A 16,491-nucleotide genomic window follows, 5' to 3' on the forward strand; every position below is an offset into this window, starting at 1 on the left:
GTAGTGAAAATGTGTCTCTGGAGTGCTGATGTTCTCATGCAGGCCTGTGAATTCGATTAAATGGGGCTTGCATATGAGGTGTTGAAGCCTGAGTTTGAGAGGAATGGTTTGTGTTTCTAGATAGTCACAGGAGTGATATGGAGATTTACGTTTGTTGGTGCATTAGTGATAAATTGCTGAGGCTCTCAAAGTAGATCAGCGTAAACGTGTTTTAGAAGTTTATGCTGGGAAGTCTCACTGTGATACTTGTTTGGAAAAGACAGTTACACTAAGAGGTGTATCTAAAAAAAAAAAAAAAAAAAAAACTACATGCTTATTCTGTATGCGTTGTTATGCCAGATTACAAGACTTAGCTCCTGTAGAGTAGTCTTAACTAAAAAAAAGATGATGTAAAAGGATTCAAATCAATTTAGAGGACATTCATTACTTAATCTTACTCAATTTGGTTCATTATTTTGTTAATATTAAAATCAGTCTTCACTGAAGCAGAAACAGAAAAATACAGTATAAAGCACAAAAACTAGATGCACTGACAAAAGCCTTTAGCTTTAGGTATAAGATATGGTATTTTTTAAATCTTTGTTTAGGGATCAGCTTGTAACAGAGTTGCTGGAAATGTTTAACTCTGCTTCCTGCCTGCTGTGATAAAATAGATCCACAGGTCTACGCTGTCAGCACTAATGTCTAACTGAATCTACACAGCACAATCAACACATCACTGGCTTACGCCAGCTATTAGCAGAACCACTGCTGATAGAAGAAAGATTTAATGTGTATAGATATATCTAAGTTTTCCCCATACGTTATATCTATGCTACAGTTTCTGATCCATGGATCATATTGATATACAATCTATAGTCAGGACTTGCAGTAATACAGTTTTGAGAGTTCATACTTGTGAAGCAGATTTGTAAATCTCAAAGAAGTGCGCTGCTTGCATTCAGTCACACTTATAAATTCTTGCTCTGATCGTTTTACTTCTTCTAAAAATATTGCCTAAGTTGCATGTCTCACTCACCCACTGCTGTTTACCAATTTCCCAAAACACTGTGTCTTCTAGACAAGTGAACAAGTGAGATTAAACGAGTCTTATCATTGGCCTGAGAGCACGAATTCCACATCAATATTCCATTACGAGAAAATTAAACACTCAGTGTTTGCATCATGATAAATGAGAATCATTACTGAAACTTTTTGCTATTATTTACTTTCTCAAAAGTTTCTAGAACCACGTAGGACTTAAATTCACATTTAGGGACAAAGGAGACAAATATTTGCTGTGCTTCAATATGCAAATGACACATAGCTGGCTAGTTGGCTTTGATAAGTTATGATGTTTTTTTTTTTTAATGATTGATGGGTCACTTCATTAATAAAGGTACACATATGATTTTCTAGCAACTGAAAAACCTTTACTTTAAAGGGAAATACCTCTATCCCATTCATATATTTAGGGAATTTATATTAAAGTTCCCATAGACACAATAAAGATATTGTGTAGATTCATCTGCTTTTTTAAAGCTTCCTTTATGAACTATGGAATAAAAAAACATATTGGATCATGTGGGAGTAAGAATCAGTTTGCTCCAATAAAGTGAATATAAAGTGAATATAAAAGTGAATATTAAAAGTGCCTTAAAAATGTAAGCCCTTAAACTTCTCTCAGTGGTTTCAGACTTATATTCATTCTCACTCATTCAATATTATAATCATTTTCACAACTACATATCATTAATTCAGATGCATAGCTACTCAATAGTTTACAGTTTACAGCCCATGTTCTGTGTATTTATTGTCCTGTGTATTTATAGTTCTGTGCATATTATTCAGTGTTTTTTTTGTCCTGCACTCATCGCACACTGTTGTGTATTTTATGTAGTCTTGTGTACTGTTATGTGTTGCACCATGCTCCTGGAGAAACGACATTTCGTTCCAATATATACAAGCTATATAGAGGAATGACAATAAATTGATTTGACTTGAAATGATTAAATGAAACATTCATGTCATTGTCACTCTTTGAATTGCATGACCAGGTTGCACTGCTCAATTTAATTGTACTGATCACGTTGTGATTTAATTTAGTATATTTCCTCATTTCCCACTATGACGCTGCATTAGTGTCACTTTCAGGGATTAACAGGCGACTCTGCATGTTGCTGATAAGAGGAATATCTACATATGGAACCACATTGGACTTAGTGTTGTGCTGTAATATTGTCCAAACAGTTTTGATAGTATCAGGAGTTGTACAATATACATAATTATATATGTGTTAGTAGTTAGCAATTCATTATTTCTACTAGATCAGTGTATCGCACTGAGCTTAGTCTACACAATGCAATTAAGCTAGTTTACGTATCTGTATGAAGTCCTACTGATTAAGTGATAAAATACAACACTTACATACAACATACAGCTCATGCATTCATACTACCTGCAGCATATAAGCCCTAAAAATACAAAAAAAGGTCAATCTAGTGCTACTATAAATGTAACTAAATATCTTGATCTTTATTTTCTAAGGTCTAAAGTAGAAATCGAGGCCTCTGTCACTTTACTTTCCTTTGGCACAAAAAATGTTTTGCACTTTCGACGCCTTGGGCTCAAACATTTAAGGACAATGGTTGCTTGACTGCATAACCTCCTAGACAGACAGATACACACACACACACACACCCACACACACCCACACACACAAACACATACCTCATACCTGTAGAGCTGGGATGGAGAGAAGTATTCTGAGAAGTACTTAAGCACTCAGGGAAGGGAGGTTGGGGAGTGTTCATGATGCTGGATGGACCAATGAGGGGAGGACCTGACATTACAAAACAAATCATTCTCAGTTGGCATTTATGGCTCATTTAAGTCACAATGACTCATTGGCATGAACCGCCCATCTTTGGTCATGCCTCAAATAGCACTAGGTTCCCTCTTACTAGTGTGCTGAATACTCTGTGTGGTATGTGAGTGTATTTTTCTACTTAGGTGTGTTGTCCTTTGTGGTAACAAGAAAAACCTGGCCTTAAGTCTAATGCCTTTTGGTTTGTAGTATTGTAGAGTTCAAGAAACACTAGCAGGCTCTAATATCACTGGTCCACAATATATATATATGTATATATATATATATATATATATATATATATATATATATATATATATATATATATATATATATATATATAATAATTGAAACTGAAAAAAAAACAACAGCATCAGATGCTAAACTTCATATGAATACCGTTTTTGTCCTGTTGCAAAATTTCCCTTGATAAACCTTTTACGATTTTAATGATCTAAACCCTGATTACAGTATATTTCCATCCAATATATTGGATTATATTAGATATTTACAAAATATTGTCAATATATTTTACAATATGTATAGTCTTGCCACATTTCATATATGAGAGAGTGTATTAATTATAATGTCATTTTATTATTCATGCATTTCAGATATATTTAGGTCATATAGGTGAATGTATTGAGCATATATATAATAGAAAATTTATGTTATAGTTAGGCTATATATTGAATACATAATTTTATTTAAATAAAAATAAATATGCCTATTTTTTACTTATGTATATCGACATTTGAGAGCAATTGATAGACATACATGGTATAGCACTTATTTGTGTGGGTCAGTAGCATAACTTTTACTGACATATCACAATAATCATAAATTGTAGCTTTAACAGTTACTTCCATGCATTATCATGAAAAAGCATCAAATATTTGACCTTTCTATGGGCGACCCTTTTGTCTCTTCACGCTATCAGTATTCTTTATTTGACGGGTACCTACATAGGACAAATCTTTGCATAAATCTTTTGTGAAGAATGTATGAAAGACTCAATTTATGAACTTAGAGGTTTTATGTAACCTGAACAACTCTCACTTATCATTGTGGATCAACTGACCGATATTTTCTATGCACAGTATATGTTTGTTTTCACTTACATGACACTTTAACATTCATGCCAAACATTGTAAAGGTGTTTCATAACAGTATTTTGAATGCTAATTTGATCAATTTGGCTGATATATGGACTTTATTCATAAGTGAAGCTGCATTGGATTGATGCTTCATAATAGTGTGGAATGTAAATGGCCCACTGGGACTTCAGTTAAAGAGCGTTCAATTTCATGCTCCTGTAAGAGGTAGATACCATAAATACACTCTACAAAAGATAACATGACAGTGTCATGGTTGCACCGAATACGGCGCAGGACTACGACTCCCATCAGCCACTGTACATCATATGATCACGACACTCACGTCACATGACTGTTTGCACCTGATTCATTTATGTTTAATGAACACTACTATTTAAGTCACGTCTTGTATAGCACTCATTGTCTAGATGTTGTCTTTTGTTGTTGTTGTCGGTTGTTGCTGTCTCCTATTCATGTCATCTTCATGTTGTTATCTTGCTTCATTACTCCTCATTTTGTTTCATGGTCTTTATGTTTTGAGTGTTTTCACTTATAATAAACTAAATCTGCACTTGGATCCACCTCCCCTACCATTCCGTGACAGACAGATGGACAGTTTATGGAAGATTTCACAATACTTCATAAGACAAAATAACTGCCAAGATAGAAATGAAATTACAGATATAACATAATAATAATTGAAACCTTTCTTCTCTCTTCCTTCTTTCATGCAAAGACAAAACCATATACTTCATAAACTTTATAAAACTCCAGTCATCTCATGGGTACTGATATAAGTCATAAATGACATTAATCATCCAGTATTTGATTTATAAAATACGTATGCAATTCTTATTGAGCTACACATGCTACTCCTGAGATACCAGTGATCCTGACCTCTTCTGCTCTCCGGACCTGCCTGATCCATCCTGATGCCCTAGCTTCATTGTTTGAGATCACTCGCGCCTGCTGGGGGTGGCCCCACATGGACGGTCTGGAGATCATTGGGATTGCTGGGGATGTTGCCACTTGGGGGCCGTGGAGATGGCTTGGGGATCTCATATGGGGAGTTGTACTGCGATGGCTTGGGACTGCGATTGCTGTGGTGGCTTTGGGACTGCGGTTGCCACGAGCAGCTTTGTACTCAGGACTCCATCAGTGGACAGTGGGTAGGTTCAACAAACCGGACTTCATATGAAAACTGTGATGAATTTACTGGTTGCACAATTGCACTACTTGTCCATACAGTTATAGAAGGGAATTATTTATAATTGCACTATCTGTTATCACCCAGATGAGGATGGGTTCCTTTTTGAGTCTGGTTCCTCTTAAGGTTTCTTCCTCATATCGTCTCTGGGAATTTTTTCATTCCATAGTTCCCTCTGGCTTGCTCATTAGGGATAAATTCATTTACAATATCACTACAATAATATTTACAATATATTTTGGTTTAATTAAATTTGAATGTATTTATTTCTGTAAAGCTGCTTTGTGACAACGTCTATTGTTAAAAGCGCTATACAAATAAATTTGAATTGAATTGAATTATAAATTTGTTAAGATGGACTTACCAGGTCAGGTGACACAAGTTTGCAGCCTTAATCACTTTTGTCATTATTACATTGCAGTCATTATAATTTTATTAATAACTTTCTGGATTTCTAATTACAGGCTTGCAACATATAGAGAAGTGGGAATCTGCTATATTCTGTAGCACGTTTATTATTATGTAATGGCGCATAGATAGATTACAATATATATTATCAATACATTTATATATTACTGTATATAATATTATATATAGTAATAAATAGCAAAACACATTTCTGTTCTGTAAGAGATCTAACTCCTGGATCCGTAGAGTGTGGCTGAAAATAGCACTAAAGCCTCCCTCCGCTTCCTCTCAACATATAGTACGTCCCCAATCATGTTATGGTTCATATTAAAGCCTGAGGCATGTGTTCTAAACACACACAAGAACACACACATACCAATTCACATTTGTTTCACATTCGGCACAGGATGTGACTCATCCACTTCTGATGTTTTAATTATAACCTGGCAAAAATCTGTTACCAGACAAGAATCCCTCAGGAGATTTAGGAAGTCGGGAGGTTAGACAGATCTAAAATAGAGAATGTTATTGGCTGGGGATGATTGTTACAAAAGTCAGGTTTTAACAGAGCAATAGTCAACTCTCTGTAGTGATATAGAAAGACTTGTATAGAAATATGACTTGCACTATATGGCCAAAAGTATGTGGACGCTTGACCATCGCGCCCATATGTGGGTCTTCCCCAAACTGTTGCTACAAAGTTGGAAGCACACTATTGTATAGAATGTCTTTGTATGTTGTAGTGTTACAATTTCCCTTTAGTGGAATTGAATACTTTTGGCCGTATAGTGTACACTTCAAATAACATGCTTACACTATATGGCACTATATGTCTTATGTAGCTGGTCGAAAATGTGTTATGTTGTAAACTTGTGATAGGATGATTTCATACCATTATTGACAACCAAAGCATAACTGAAAACAAAGCAGAAGCACTGGTCCTCCCAGCCCTACAATGTCACCCTGATGTCTGGGTATAACTCCAGTTCCAGAGACAATCTCCTATTATATGCTTAATAGTCTCAACTGCAGCGATTTCACCCATGGCTCACAAAGTATCTGAGATCTTTTGTACCCTTTTCTGGCCACAAGCTTCAGAATATTGAAGTGTTTGAACACGTTTAAATATTTGTTTCATATTTCTTAAATATCAGTGCTATACATGACTGGCATACAGGAAAGCACAGTGCTTAACTTCATCAGAAATTCATTTATCAGAATCATATTGTAACATTAGTACCGTGATCCTGGAGCACAACAGAAGGTGGGCATGTGACATAGTTGGCAGCAATTTTTAGCTTTAATGCCAAAGAGTCATATTCCATGCCAAGGCAAGAGAGGTGTCCACGTTTTGTTTTAGCTAAACAAAACGTTCTTATATTTCTACACAGAAATAAAGCATTGCTTAGTAGCACAATGGTGTGCTTGTGCTCCTGGAAAAAACAATTTTTTTTGGGTAAGTTTTATTGGGTAGGAAAGCTTCAGGTAGGTAAGTATTAGAATCCAATATGATCCCACACTAAAATTATATAAATATATATTTAACAAGCAAAGGTGTTTCTTTTCCTTTCATATGAATGAAGTCATGAGAAAAGGGACAGTGTCTAATGCTTTTCCAGACTGAAATACTGTACCTATAATTCGGAACTAGATGAATAAGTGCCTTATTATTATCTTCTATATAAACTCATTTTAAAAGAATCATGCAAAACCCACATCTCTACAGAAGCTCTATTTTCCCCACTGTCTTTTTTTCCAAAGTGGTAAAAAAGGGCTACATATAATACATGATTGGATCCAGTTTGAGACATCACAACCACTAATGTCACCACTAAAACGCTACTGGAAAATACCACTTCTCCTAAAAGGGCCAATCCACCACTGGGATAATACATTTCACCACAGTTTCCTCAGTTTGGTCTGCCACCCATACACAGTATGTGCCTTAATACCCAATAAGGAAAACCCTTCTCGAGCATTATGAACTATCTACACTGTGTGATTGCCTGAATTTGGTTATAGAAATAATTGGAGGGAAGGGGAATTGCCAAAATTCTTGTTTTTGTCATTCTCCTCTAAAGCAAACAGGCCTGTTTTGATTGGCATTTCAGGAGGTGTTGTTTTTACAGTATAACTGACTAAACAAATGGCACCAATAAATCAAAATTCCTGTCAGCAGACAAGGAGAAGACAAATGGTGTTTTGGTCTTGGGCCTCGCTCAGTCAGTTCAGTGGGAATGACGTAACACCCTGACAATAGATTAGCTCTAACAAACAACTAACAATTAGCCTAATAGCAGAACGATCTTGCTAATGACATTTAATTATTATTATTTTTTTTAAATCCCAGAGGTGTTAATGGTTTTTCCAGTGGAAAATGAAAGAAATCAGTTTGTTCTTTCAGGCCCAGTTGGTTAATTTAACACTGTACATGATGGAGATCCTGAGCCATATAATATACTACACTGTAAATATTTAGCTTGTAACTTTACAGTAATTTACTGGTAGCAAAGTTGCCAATTAGTTGCTGTAATTAATATTTACAGCATCCTTACTGTAATATTTGTTTACAGTAATGCCAAGTTGTACTGTGTAGTTTAAATAAAGTGCAAAACTGTATTTTTAGAGGATCATACATTGTAAACGGTATATTACTGTAAAAAAAAAAAAACGCTGCTACAATTTTCTAGTTTGTCTTTTTTTAAAAACATTTGAAAAAAGTTGAAAATCCTAATCATAAACTGTGTTTATTGAAACAACCATTTCATTTGGGTCACAAAAACATAAGATATCAAATTATACACATAAGAACTTGCTAAATGAACAAAGATACACAATAAGAAATTGCTAAATTGAGAAATAAGAAAGAATAATGAACAATAAGAAAATGAACAACAGTGATAGAATCAGTGGGTCAGAGTGATTGTCTTTTTTTTAAAAAAAAATCATGCTAGCTAGCTAGCAAACATGTCCTACTGTAAAAAAAATAATTAAATTAAATTAAATTAAATTAAATTAATTTACTGTAAATTTTACAGTAATTTAATGGCAGCAGGTTAATTTTTTTTTCAATGCAATTAAAAAAAAAAAAAAAAACAGTTTTAAGTTAATTCAGTGCTGGAGCTGGGTGAATCAATGCAAAGTAGTTGAGCTAGTTGTGGTGGCTCAGTGGATAAGGCTTTGAGTTGCAGATCAGCCAAAAAACATCCGCCAAATCTATTGGACTATGTGTTATTTTATAGTATGTAAAAATATTACAACACTTTACAATTGTTCACTTTAAATTTTACAGTACTTTACTGGGACTCCTACTGCCAATAAATTACTGTAAATTTTACAGTCTTTGCTTACCCTACTCAATACATGAAGCTATGCTTTTATATAAAAACTTATAATAATAGAACACATTGATGTATACATATATATATATATATATATATATATATATATATATATATATATATATATATATAAACAGATGAAGTTCTTTTGTTTCATAAGGTAAGTTTCACAGTAAAGTTAATGATACTGTATGTCTACTGAGTTATTACAATATAGTCACCACACTGTTATAGTACATATACAGTAACACCTTAATACAGTATAATCTGTCAGTACTGTAAATATTTTACCAGAATACTAAGCGAGTTACAGTATTGAATTGGGAAACACACTGAAAGTATCACACTATTACAATATAGTAGAAATCACAGACATCCCTTAGAGTGTGCAAAAGACAAGTGAGGAGAACGCAACACTTCTGATTAAATCCAACATCTCATCAGGTCAACTTCCTTTTCGCTCAGCCATTTTTCGAAGAGTTTTGCAGGCCAAAATCAGGCCAAATGTAAATTTCCAATTCCGTTTGGTGATTTATAGGAAATCTGTTAGGAAGCCAAAGTCAAATCAAATCACTTCTTTGTCCTCCCATCCATGTATACATAAATACAGTGGAAAACTTGTGCTTTTAGAACTATAAAACAATGCCATGACCCTGTACATAGGAATACTTAAAGAGCTAATAGTGCAACAAGTAGGATTGTACTGTATACAGTGCCTGTCATGAGTAACAGTGCCATTCTGTAGTGTAACAATCTGGAAGTGAAATCGACTTCATTTGGATTATATCTCATGAATCTGCACAAAATATCCCATAATATTGAAGTGTGTGGTGGGGAGGGTGGGGGTCAATACAGTTTGCGGAATTATTTATCATAAAATTTGTGATTGCATTGTCCAGGTTGTAATAATACAAAATGTGGAAAGGTTTAAGGGGGGTGAATACTTATGTAAGGCATATAACATCTGCAGGTATGTAGAATGAGAAATGTAGCACAATACAATATATAATGTATATATTACAATATAAGTGCAGAAATAGGAGAAGCAAAGGTGAGTGTTATTGAAGTGTATATCCGTGTGTGTTCTGTTTTATCTGTTTCATCTCTTGGTCCAGTCTCCTGTTTTAATTCTCAGTCTTTCCTGATAACTACGAGTATGAAAAGATTTTTCGAAAAACAGGTTAACAACTGTTGTGCTAAAAATGCAGCTAAGCTGCTAACTAGCTTGGCCAATTTTACAGAAGAAGATAGTGACAGCTAGCTGGCTAGACCTATAAATAAACAAAAAACAAATGCAATGTTTTTAAAGAATATTTACCAATTACAATGACAAAAATAACAAGCTATGCTAGTTGTGTAAAATTGTTATGGATTCCGACGGATTACTGACTGACGGCTGCAGATCTGGGCATATTGTTTGAGATGTCATGTTTCATGTTCATTACCGTTTCAGTGATTGGCAGTTGGTTATGAGGTTCAGCCCCTTTGAGAGAATAAAGCCACGCTTCAGTGGAGTTCTACGGGCGCTGTGCTGGGGGCTTCAAAGGAGCGGAGATTTTCATGCAGGCTGTGCTGACCACCGAAAACAGTTTGTGTTAAATAAATGAAAACGGACAGTGCAATATTGGCAGCAAGATATTCGATCATTTGCTTTGCTATGATATTGAATTTCACCAAAAGTGATGAACAGTATGGACACATTTTTACTTTTTCAATCTTTAATGAGATTTTAGGGGAGGCCGGGCTTTCCATGTAGTCTTATAGCAATCGCCAACCACGTACTACATAGTCATAGTAACCACATACTACAAACTTAGCACAAGAACCTCATAGAAGTACATAGAGCACAAATTTAAGAAGATGTTTAAAATGTGATAAAAAATGCTGTTCAGTCGTTTAGGATAAAAACTCCTGCTTTACTGAACTATAGTTATATAAAATATATAAAAATATTTTACACGTTACTCATGCTTGAGGCTTAGAGAGAAACACGGGCTTCTTAACCTAAAGAAAAGGAGAGAAGAACGAGCGAGGACGACAATAGTCCTTTGACAGAGATGTGACCTGTCTCTTTTCTCTTCTCTGCGTGTCTTTATGGCCCCCCTACAGGGCTTCCGTCGTGTCCAAGCCTGAGAAGACTAGCATGAGAGCAGCGTAAATCAGGTTTGGACAGGCGATGGGGACAATCCTAAAAAAGACCCATCTATTTCTTATTGCACTCCCCAAAACCTGTAGCTCTCCTCTATTCAATCTCCCTGTTCTCCAAATCCAACCCAAGCTGTCACCTTTTCTAGGGAGCCTCAGATGGCCTTACTGAGCAAGTAAGGGTGAGAAAATAGAGAGGAAAAGGAAAAAATGGGTGAAAGCGGGTGAGAAAGAAAGACAGAGAAAACACAGATAGACAGCTCCATTGACACAGCACTCTCGCGTTTTCTTTAACAGCCTTATTAGCTGGCCTGTTCAGAGTGAAAGAGGACGTTTCTTTTCTTAGAGGAAAAAGAGGCGAGCAGCCAGTCTTTCTTAGAGGGGGGAGAACTGGAGAAAAAGCAGAGGTGAAAGCATATTAGCTGGCGCTCCCTCCCCTTTCAAACCCACATGCCTCTGTGTTTTTTGGTGGGGGGGGGGAAGAGGGGTTCAGCAGGAAAGCAGTCCTTGAAAAAGCTTTAACCAATGGAAGAGACAGCATGGAGAAGGAAAAAGTAGGGGTGAAAGTAGAGCACAGTAGGAGGCCTCTCTGTCTCTCTGATGTTTAGGGCTTATTGATAAAGGTGCCCACTTCCTCTAAAGTGTAAGTACTCGAACGTAAAGGCTCAAACTAGGACTGCGCAATACCGACACTCCATTGCTATCATGCTGCTCTATATTGTGACTTATTTTATATGAAAACGAATGCTTCTTGGATCATTTGTGTCACAAATTCACACTCATTCCAAGTTTCATTCAAAGAGATTGGTGAGGATGCTCACAGTGCAAAACGGCAACGACAACCACTCGTGAGACGGCCCGTCTGCAGCCTCTGTAGTATAAAGGCCAATGCTGTGCTGTTGACTCTGTGTATCCCTGTGTATATAGTCTCTTTTTAGTAGAAAGGCTTGCTCTCATTGGTTAAAGAGTTTGGGATATGTCCCAAATTGTGTATGTTCATTAACAAAAAGGTCCACAGTTAGATAAGAATAATGAATGACAATAATAACACACTCAGAAAAAAGGGTACTAAAGGGTACTAAAGGTGGATATAGTGTACTGGTGAAAGTGTACATATTGTGTATAGGTAAAAGATATATATGAAAGGTACAAGAGATAAGGGTCTACAGCAACAAGTACCTTTTTTTTTCGGAGACTGTAGGTCTAATGGTCTTAATGCTGCGTTCAAGGTGAAGTTACGACATGTAATTCCCCAACTACAACTTGTAAAAGCCAGTGAAAACACCCCCTCACTAACGTTAGCAGGTTAGGTTTTGCTAACGCTTCTCGCTATTGTCCACTGGCTAGCTTGTTGCTAAGCTACTTGCTGTTGTCTGCTGTTGTTGCTGTACTGCATTTTCAGTCCAAAATGTTGCATGAATATCTGAAGTTCACTATAATATAACAGTACCAATAGCCACTCAGACCTTTAACTATGAAAGTGTGGTTAAAGTAGCTTTTTATGAGCTCTCACAGGGCAAACAAAATGCTTTCATAGAGACGTCCATAAGTAGATTGCAAATTCTTACTAAATTGGAGAACACTAGCTACTGCTAGTGAGTAGCTTCAATGGAGGCTCTCACGTCTGCTCACACCTTGATATATCACCCCTCTTTTGACGATGTATTAACATCATATTTAGCCATTTTTTATCACAGCTAGCCACACTGTACATCTTTGTGCAATGCTAGGCAGCTGGAGAAATTTCACACCCTCACTGGATGATTTCTTATAATAGGTGCAACCAGGAATAGCACACCACACCATTGTCTCGTATGTTCGTCTCGTCATCTCAAAGTCGCACCCTGTTTTTCAAGCTCTCAATGTGGGCCTTCCACTTTTTGACTGACAGCTGCCACTATCAGTTGGCTGCATTGTGGGTAATGTAGGAAATCGTCGACTGAAGTTAAAACAGATTTTTAAAAACTCTACGGCAGAATTTTATGGACATGGTTTCTTTGGCTGGTGCTTTTATTTTGCTCTTTTTGTTGACGTCTTGTAGAATTTGGAATACTGAATGAACCACAAGGTTTTTTTTTTTGCCTGGAAAAAGTTACTTATTTCACCTTTTCGAGTAAATTTGGTCTTGCCAATTCCCACCCACTAGCTAACTCTTCCCTATCACATGACATCTACCGGCTGGCGAGGATGGGGCTAGCATGTGCTTCCTCCGAGACACATGAAGCTAACCTCCACGTCTTTTTCGAACTGCTGCTCATGCAGCGTCACAGAGCAGCGTAACACACTCGGAGGAAAGCGATATCAGCCCTTTTCTATATGCCTGAGCTCACAGACCTCCGCGATTGCCTAATGTTGCTGTGAGTGACAGCGTAGAGAGTGTAGGCCATCCCTCGAAGCCTGAAAGCACAGCCAATCTTGCTCTATTCGCTCCTGGCCATGGATGGCTGTGTCATCGTTAGGATACTTATCATCAGATATTGTCTTATCATCAGATTTCTTATAACAAGAGCAACCAGGAATGGCTTACCGGACCATTGTCACATTTTGAAAGCCATCGAAAGTCTAATTGTTGTGCCTGTTTTTCACACTTGGAGTATTGGCCCGTCACTTTTTGATTAACAGCAGGCAGTGGAACAGCACAGAGGGTGACAGGAAATCATTAAGTGAAGCAAAAACCAACTGATAACTTTATTACAGATTGCCAAACTTTTTTGGGCAAGCATTATTTGGCATTATTAATTTTCTACCACCCCGGGCTTTGGCATTTTGGTTTCACCATTTGATTTGTTATTCACCATTAAGCTTGTAACTCTCTATTTCTAGCATATTTTTGGATTTGTTTTCTTGGCTTGCTGCTGTTCCACTGAATCAGAGCGAGTCAATGTTGTCGAGGAACTAATGGATCTAGATGGACGGAGAAACGTGTCTATTTTTATTGCTTAACTCCTACGCTAGTGCAGCATCTCCGGATAGCGAAGAAGGCCGAAAAAATAACACGGCCACTCTTCATTTACAAGTGTCTTGTTTCAGTGTGACTCAAAATCTGTTTTTGTACTTAGAGCGATGCTTAGAGACGAATACTCGTAATATGAATTTGTAAAATAAATCAATAAACCTCAAGAGGAGGTTATGAGTTTCTCTCACAAGCCCATTTGTAAATCAAACGAACCCACAACCCGTAAAACCCTGGTTTACTATAAAAAACAACAACAACAACAAAAACAAAAAGCCAAATCATTCAATATCATATAAGAATTATAAATATCAAGTCATTTGTTGTTGTGGATTTTTTTCTTTTTGGTTTGTGCTTCTGTGTGCACATTGGAAGGTTCTGTGTAGAACCTTACAACAGAAAGGCGTCCAAGAAGAACCTTGGGAAAAAACCCCAAACAAACAAACAAACAAACAAACAAACAAACAATAACAACAACAGCTCTTGAGCACTTTTTAAAGAGTGTAGCTGTGTTTGTGGGAAACCCAAACCCAGTATGCAAATTAGCAGGAGGCAGAGTCACTAATTGGACGCGTTATACATGTCACCACTAGGTGGTGGTGTTCTTGTGAGTGGAGGTATGGCAGGAGGGAAGGAAGGAAGGAGGGAGAGAGAGAGAGAGAGAGAGAGAGAGAGAGGGAGGGAGGGAGGGAGGGAGGGAGGGGGGAGGTCGGGCAGAGTTTGCAGTCTGGCCACTCACTCCACTAAACTCCACTCCAGCACTACATCACTAGTGCGTCGCTGATGTAGGAGCGCACTACTGAGGGGTGCTGGACTTTCTGAGATTTTTCATTGGCGGATGGAGTCCAAAAGCTCCAGTCAGGAAACGTGTCAGGTTTCAGGGAGCGGGTGGGGGAGTGACATTTCTTCAGGGGGAGAGAGCGAGAGAGAGAGAGAAAGAGAGAGAGAGAGAGTGGAAGAAGAAGAAGGAGGAAAAAAGCCCCCAGCTTGACAAAAGCGCATGAGAAGAACGACTGAGGTCCTCGGAGACTAAGCGCTTTGGCGTTCAGTGACCAGCCTGAGCTGTGTGTCGGCTGCGTGTGTGTGTGTGTGTGTGTGTGTGGCTGTGTGCGTGTGCGGAATGCGTGTAGTGCGTGTAGTGCGTGGTTCCTGTGCGCGTGGGTGTAGGAGGACGTCGAGACAGCCGCTTTTCACACGTTTTTAAAGAAGTACTTCTTGTCTGATTTGGAGGAGAGCAGATTTCGGATCATCGGAGAAATCCAGGAATTTGTGCAAGGACCTGAAGAGGGAAAAAAGAGGAAAAAAAACCGCATCATTCGTCTGTTTTTGTCTGTTTGTTTCCCAGAACTGTTTGGACGGATAAATAATAATAATAGCTATAATAATAATAATAATAATAATAATAAGTCCTGAGGATTTTTTCTCCTAATGCTGGCATTGCTCTTCTCTGCAGAGGATCAGTGATTTCTTTGGCTGCGGGTTTAATTTATTGATTTATTTATCTATTTATTTTTGTGCTCCTGTTTTTTTTTTTTTTTTTTTTTTGCCGACTTGTGGAATTTGGAATAGTGAACTTTTCAGCTGGAAGAGAAAAGAAGTCGCTTGTTTCACTCGTTCATGCGGATTAAGAAGCTCAGAGCTCCGGGCCGCAGGAGTAAGTCTCGGGTTTGGGTGATGTGTTATGCAAAAACACACACACACACACACACACACACCGATAAATCCTAACCGCGCACAAAACAGATTGCACCACGAGAAGTGATTTGAAAGTGCTCAGGATAAATGTTTTGCAACTGTTGACACTTTGTGTGTGTGTGTGTGTGTGTGTGTGTGTGTAGTTTTAGGAGACGCGGTCCGGCCTGGTGCTAGTTGAGCTTACTTTCATGTAGGGAAATATTTCAGCATGCAGAAGACCCCAAAGGGGCTTTTAGGAGATTATTTATTTATTTATTTATTTATTTATGGAGGAGAAAAGTCTGATTTTGCATTTGGATTTAATTCTAAGACTGTTGGAACTTCTGCTAAAAAAAAAAAAGTGCACACCAAAATGTGCATGAGGGAATTACTTTAAAAGTGTAAGATTTTAATTAGAGGGTATGTTTACAAAAATATATATATATTTTTTTTTGCAGACTATAACCTATAATTTGGCTTGCCACTTTTTTTTTCTTTTTTTTTAATTTAGAGAAGTGACTTTTTTGCATGTTGGCATTTAAGGCTGTGTTGTAACCCAGACATTAATGATCAGTATTGAAGTAAATAAACAGTGACCAGGTTATAGTCACCTTTATAAGTAAGCTTTAACATTAGAGAATGCATGCAGTGCTTTGTGTAGAAGCAGCCTCGTAAATCTCTTCAGTGAGATTGCATTGTGAAAATGCAGAGTGATTAGAATGTGAAAAGAGTGCTGATGATTAGCCTTTGGATTGGTTTAGCTTGACTCCATTGTATGCAAAAAAAAAAAAAAAAAAAATCAAGAGGTTACTGTTAACATG

At 37.1% G+C, this 16,491-nt stretch overlaps 1 protein-coding gene across 6 annotated transcripts in view; it reads left to right on the top strand.

Annotated features, from left to right (window-relative positions):
* The first annotated feature begins 14,777 nt into the window (after window positions 1-14,777).
* fgfr2 (fibroblast growth factor receptor 2) overlaps window positions 14,778-16,491 on the top strand; it is a 38,871-nt gene continuing 37,157 nt past the window's right edge. For 2 of the 6 annotated variants that reach the window (XM_034302731.2, XM_034302732.2), the window contains exon 1: window positions 14,778-15,650. The gene's annotated coding sequence lies outside the window, so the exon portion shown is untranslated. The remainder of the gene's footprint in view (window positions 15,651-16,491) is intronic. The other 4 variants (XM_034302730.2, XM_034302733.2, XM_034302729.2 and 1 more) reach the window with 3 other exon arrangements.

Source organism: Pangasianodon hypophthalmus, chromosome 3, assembly GCF_027358585.1.
Source record: "Pangasianodon hypophthalmus isolate fPanHyp1 chromosome 3, fPanHyp1.pri, whole genome shotgun sequence".
In the NCBI taxonomy this organism is placed as follows: Eukaryota; Metazoa; Chordata; class Actinopteri; order Siluriformes; family Pangasiidae; genus Pangasianodon; species Pangasianodon hypophthalmus.